This window comes from Felis catus, chromosome E2, assembly GCF_018350175.1.
Source record: "Felis catus isolate Fca126 chromosome E2, F.catus_Fca126_mat1.0, whole genome shotgun sequence".
Taxonomy (NCBI): Eukaryota; Metazoa; Chordata; class Mammalia; order Carnivora; family Felidae; genus Felis; species Felis catus.
Genome location: NC_058382.1, coordinates 59,390,727 through 59,396,917, shown reverse-complemented (window position 1 = coordinate 59,396,917; position 6,191 = coordinate 59,390,727). Strand labels below are relative to the sequence as shown.

Sequence of the window (6,191 nt, the reverse complement as noted above, 5' to 3'; positions counted from 1 at the left end):
CATCTACTAGCTGTGTGACCGTGGGTGTGTTATCTAACCTGTGAGCCCGTGTGCTCAGGTGTGAGCCGAACCGAAGCCTCACAGGGGCGTCAGTCCTCAGGCACCCCCTTCCCACTCCAGCCACCACTGGATGGTTCCTGGTTGGGATCTTGGCTGCTCTGGGGACCCCCAGACTCTCAGATCTGCACTTCTCCTGGAAGGAGCTGGAATAGCTCAGGGCCCCCTGCAGAGCCGGATCGTCTTGTGGAACCGGTCGGGAAGTCGAATTTGCAGAGAGGATGTCTGCAAATTCGAACTCGGGTTCGAATCCTGACTCCCTGTCTTGTTAGCGAAGTACCAGTGGGGATGCTTCCTTCCCCGGATGGTGGTTTGGGAACAGGAGTAGGTCTCTCAGAGTGGTGTTCGCCATGCCCCTGAAGCCCACAGCTGTTGTCAGCACCGGAAGTGCTCCGAGCAGGCGCAGAAGCCAAACAAAAGGAGAAAAACGTGTGCTCACGCACTCCATGAATAGTTGCTGTGCTGCTGCGTAGTGTGTTATGTGCTGTGTTGAGCAAGCAGTAGAGTGAAGAATGACGTGAGCAGAGCCTCTGCCTTAGAAGAAAGACGTTTTACCAATGACACAGGCAGCTACAGTTACAGTTTTTAGTAAGGCTGAAAAGGAAACAAATAAGAAAGAGAATCAAGGGAAGGTTCCTCGTTTAGGGAGGGAGCGACCCAGAAAGGAAGTGGCATTTACGTAGGAGGCTGTGCTAGTTAAGGTGACGGCAGCTGCTACGCAGATGCCCCCGACCTTGGTGCCTGACACAGCACGTGTCTGTGCGTTGCTCACGTGCACTTGACCATGGATTCAGCAGGCGTTCCCCACGTGGCGGTTCAGGAACACAGGCTCCTTTGATCTTGGGCTCTGCCATAATCATAATAAAGAGTTTGGCAAGGTTGTAGAATACAAGTTCAGTATACAAAAATCAACCGTGTGTTCATACACGAGCAATGAAGAATCTGGAAATGGAATTAAGAAAACAATTCCACTGATGACAGCATCAGAAAGGATATAATACTTAGGACTGGGGTGAGCTAAGGAGTGCAAACCTCGTACCACGGAAACTGCAGAATATTGTCGAAAGATATTAAAGAGGACCAGAACACATGGAATGACACCCTGGGTTTATGTCCTGAACACGTATGAACAGACTCACCAGGTCATTGGATAACGTGGGGGATATTCAGCAACACGGTGTGTGTCTGATCATACGTACGCAGTGAGTACATATGAAAACTACTTCTTCTGAGGTCATACGACAGCTTGGACGGATCGATGGGGCAGTTATATCTGAACATACAGAAATTTTATATTTTTGTATTTTATATTATTAAAATGTATTTGTATTTTGTATTCCATATAAGTGTTATGTGCATGAAAGCTTCCTAAATCATACGAAGATGGGGGTTCCGTGATACAGTTTGTATCTGACCAAGTAAATCCAGTGTATACGTATGAAAACTGTGTCCTACATTAAAAGACAGCTGGGGTTTCCGTAATACAACGTGCGTGACAACGTGCGTGCGCGTATGAACGTGTGTATACAGTGTTTCTGTATGAGCGCTCCTTGCCTAGATCTTAGGCCAGTGGGGCTGCAGTATTTGGACATGTGTACATAATGCATGTGCATGGATACTTTCCAGATCTGGAGAGCAGAGGGGTTCAGCGACTGCGTGTTTGTGAACCGCACAGCATAGGGCATATACAGCGTATCACTGAAACGTAGCGTTATCTCGTGCAAATTTCCCTCTCCCTGAATTTCTGACTGTTTTATTACCAGTGGGCAGTGAGGGCTGTGTGTTACTCTCCCAAGCTTTCTACATGTGTTATCCCAGTTAATCTTTTCCAAGAAACCTTTTTAGTTGCTTTTGTAGCACTCAAAGCCTCAGAAAGGGTAGGTAAGTTGCCTAAGGTCACACAGCTAGTCATTGGCAGAGCTGAAACTTGAACAAAATTTGTCCGGCCTGTGAGCCCTTGGCGCCTCTGGCTGGAAGGCTAGAGATGCTGTCACTGTGCTCCCCGCTCCCTGCTTGAGCCCCAGGGGAAGGAGGGGGGCTGGCTGCATCTGCTCTATCTGTGGGGCCCAGACCCTGCACCCCCCTGCCGCTCCCTGACTGGCCACATATGAGGTGTCGGGCTGGGCCAGCAGGGTCTGTGCCGCTGGCTGGGTCCCACGTGCTGGTGAAGCGCCAGGGTGGCCTGCAGGGTAACATCCTGGGACCACCGTGCAGACCTGGGCTTTTCCTCGGGCCACAGGGTGTCTGGGGAATGCTCTCTGTGAGCTTCCCTGGGGAGGACCATCTTCACAGGCTCTCATGTGCGGAGGGAGAGGTGTTAAAACAAAACGGAACCAAACCAAAACCAAGAACCAAACTCCAAACAAGCATGGAGTTTCTTCCCAGCGTTCTTTCCTGTGAGTTCAACTCAGGAGGAGGGGACCCTGATGCCCCGCCTCCCAAAGGTGCTGTTAGAAGGGGCAGAAGGTGGCACAGCACGCCGAGGTCCCCTCCTCCCGGTCGGCGGGTCTCACAGCCTCGCCTGTGTGCGCGGCCCTGTGGGTCAGACACACCTGACTATGCATCTGGCTCCGCCACCGTCCTGGCGGGGGGCAAACCTCGTGGCGCCCACGAACCCAAGCGTCGTCATCCGTGGCGTGGCGCTAATGGCTCTTAGACGTGACAGCTGTTCAGGAGCATCTAAGAGAGTTCTGGGGTGACCTGGGAGGTTGGCACAAGGAGGATATTTGCTTAATAAATGCCTTCCCTTCTGAGTGGTTCGTAAATCTGCAAGAATAAATGTAAATGAACTTGGGGCCACGGGCCAGCCTCTCTGGGCTCCCTGTGTGGTGTTCTAGAATGGGGATTCTCCACCGGGATTCTTTCCACGCAGCACTCAGCATTCCGTGGCAGTGTGGAGGGGTCGAGAGAGAATGGAGGAGTGGGTCTGTGGGCTCAGGGCTCCTCACTCCCAGCAGACCAGCTCTGTTTTAAAGATGGGTTTCATACCCTAGGAGAGATTTTACGGAAAACACGACCCTGCCCTGGGTGCTAGACGGAGGCTGCCGAGTTCACGTGTTTTGTGAGCGCTGAGTCTCTGAGGTCAGCCAGTGAACCGGGTGCAGGGTCTGGGTCACACCGAGGAGGAAGATCCGGTATTCGGATGTGGGCATGATGTCCAGTTTGCATCCTGTCTGCGAGCAGGCAGGGCCTTCAGAAGTTCAGCGTGTGATGCTGCCTTTGCAGCAGGGTCCGCTGGAGTGAACAGTTCGGGAGTCCAGTGCGTAGTGAGAGGTGGGGTGGGTATTCCTCAGGATCAACCTGTTAGGGTTAGGGAAGGAAAAAGGAGTGTGAAGCTGAGGGAACTCGAGACGGAATGCAGGAGGCCTGGCAGGTGCACCCTTACTGCGTCCCTGCTGGGTATTCCAGCTAAGGAATCGGCTCCGGGTTGCCAGTGGGTGTGGGGGTCACCCCGCCCTGAAGGGCACGCTGAACGGTGTCTGCGGGGAGTCTCAGGGCAGAGTCCTCCCAGGGATCTCTCAGCATACAGTGTACCCGGGTATGGGGTTAGTTCTGTGAGGCAGCGTGGAGAGCGTCTCTGCTGGGTGCTGATGGGTCCCTAACAAGTCCCCAACATGTGGTGACGTCTCCTTTTTAACAGGGAGCAGCCTCAGCTCAGAGTCATAAGAAGGCAAACATAGCTGACTTTGAAAAGTTCTATTTCTGTTATCTGGCTTTAAAGAAAAATGATGTTGGTGTTTCCTTTATGGCAGAGGTGTGGTATTTCCTCTTAATTAAGCAAAAAGTGGGACTATTCAGAGAAAACCTCAAGTTACTCAGGCTAACGGCCTTGATGGTGAGTCTCTGGGGAACAGGCATTGGCACTACAGACAGCCTCCTAATTACAGGGGAAGGAAGAGGTGCATTTATGGTGGAGAATTCAGGGGGCCCCCACGTTAGCCAAGTGGTCAAAACTCACATCACTGTCCCTGGGCCCCCGGTGCGATGTCCTGAGGGCACAGCACCACTTCTGGGCTGTTCCTGCCCCAAACGCATAGCCTGAATCAGATAGCAAGGAAACGTCAGACTGACCCAAACTGAGGGAAGTTTGACCAGACGGTTGGCTCATACCCTCCCAGAATGCCCGTGTCATGGGAAACGGGAAGATGGGGGGATGTCTCCGATTCAAAGAGGCTGAACAGACAGGTCAGCGGGCGGAGAGCATCCCCCCAGCCTGGGGAACGCCGTGGCAACAAGGTCAGGGGACCTGTGGGCCAACCTGAGTCTTCCTCGTGCGCTGCAGGGCAGCACGGTACTTGTCCCGTGGCGGTGTCCGAGACTGTCGCCGTGGTGAGGAGATGTGCCAAAGCAGGCCTGGTTGGTGGCTGCCGTGGCATCCGCAACATTCTCTCAAGAGTCTCGGCGGCCACGGAAGCAAGCGTGCGGCCGTGTGTGGGTGAGTGTTGTGTGCACCAGGGTGCGTGTGTGTGGCCGTGTGTGAATGGGAAGAGGGCAACATGGTAAAAGGGGAATCTAGGTGAAAAGCCACTTTACTTGCAACAATGTTCCAAACTAAAATCTTTTTATTTTTTTTCAACGTTTATTTATTTTTGGGACAGAGAGAGACAGAGCATGAACGGGGGAGGGGCAGAGAGAGAGGGAGACACAGAATCGGAAACAGGCTCCAGGCTCTGAGCCATCAGCCCAGAGCCCGACGCGGGGCTCGAACTCACGGACCGCGAGATCGTGACCTGGCTGAAGTTGGACGCTTAACCGACGGCGCCACCCAGGCGCCCCGACTAAAATCTTTTTAAAGACAAAACAAGTACCTGGCGGTTCAGCGTACGTGTGACGCGCTGGTGTGAGGTGGCCGCACGCTCCTCAGTCCGAGGTCTGCGGCGGGCGGTGGGGGGGGGGGGCGGGAAGGGAGTGAACACGTCTCTGAGGAGTCCCCCCACCCGCCGCCTTCACTGCTGAGGGCGCCATCCCCCCAGCGAATAAACTGTGTCCATACCCCGCACCAGATAAAGGAACGTGGATAATTTAGCTGGGAAAACCAAACCAACCACGAGATTCGGCAAGTATCGTACAGGGGCCCATAAATGTGCGCGTTCCTCTCGTAAAGAGCGCACATGGAAACACATGTTGACTTCCTCCGTCACCAAATGCTCTTGCAACTCAGAAACCGATCTGACCGAGTCTTTCTTCGTTCCCCGCCCCCTTCCCCTGGCGAGGTTTACTAGTGAGTTCTGTTTGGTTCTTGCTGTTTTGCAGTCAGGGTTTCTCCAAGTGCCCATTGTTCCTCCCGGCTGCCTAATTGTTATTTCTTGTGCAGAATAAACAGCCCCCACAGGCGTCTGTTTAGTTTCCAAGGGGGTCCTGGTGAAAGGCAGAGACCCCGGCCCCAGCCTGCAACCTTAGACAGCCAGACAGCCCCAGAGCAAAATAAAACCTGTGCCCTGGGCCTCGCGTCGAAGCCTGAACACGTATCCTCTGCAACAAGAGCCCCCAAATGCTGGCCCTTGCTGCTCCCAAGTCCAGCAGAGAGACCAGCTGTCCCTGGAGGGTGTTGTCAGCCCAGGACGTGCCACCTTGTTGCAAGTGGGCTTCGGGAACTGACTGCGTATTTGGAGACAGATGCCTGAGGAAGAGGCCCAGGTTCCAGGGCTGTAGATCTGGGAGGGTGGGGGATCAGCATCCGGATCCTTCTCTTGACTGCACCAGCCTTCAGCTGTTCCTTCCTCAGCCCTGGCTTCCCAGCCCCTCTTCAGTGCCCAGGCCTGCCGAGTACTTAGGCACCTGGGCAGGCCCTACCTCTGCTTCTCAGGTGATGGGCGTGTTTGGGGGGAAGCTGGGAGTCTGAGCGGTATGTTCTTAGGGGTATTTGCCAAGGAGAATGGGCTTGAGGTTTTTCCAGCTTAGCCATTTGTTCTGTGCCCTTGGACAAGCCACCTGCTCTCTCTGGCCTCTGTGAACAAGTGGGGTTGAATTGGACTGATGGCTTATCCAGTGTGTCCCGTGGAACAAGGGGGGTGTCATAGCACAGGATGTCACAAACACATAATAGGATGTTGTACAGAGGTTCTGGTTCCTCAGGGGCACATGGGGCTTTCTGGAAGTTACCTGAATATGGATGGTTTAAGGGAGTGAGCTTT

The 6,191-nt window shown here is 53.7% G+C and overlaps 1 long non-coding RNA gene across 1 annotated transcript; it reads right to left on the bottom strand.

Annotated features, from left to right (window-relative positions):
* Positions 1–592: 592 nt before the first annotated feature.
* Positions 593–2,879, bottom strand: LOC123382395. The gene is made up of 2 exons (XR_006590695.1): positions 2,610–2,879; positions 593–999 (listed from the first exon to the last, which is right to left on the bottom strand). It is a non-coding gene; the product is annotated as an uncharacterized LOC123382395 (long non-coding RNA).
* Between the last annotated feature and the right edge of the window lie 3,312 nt (positions 2,880–6,191).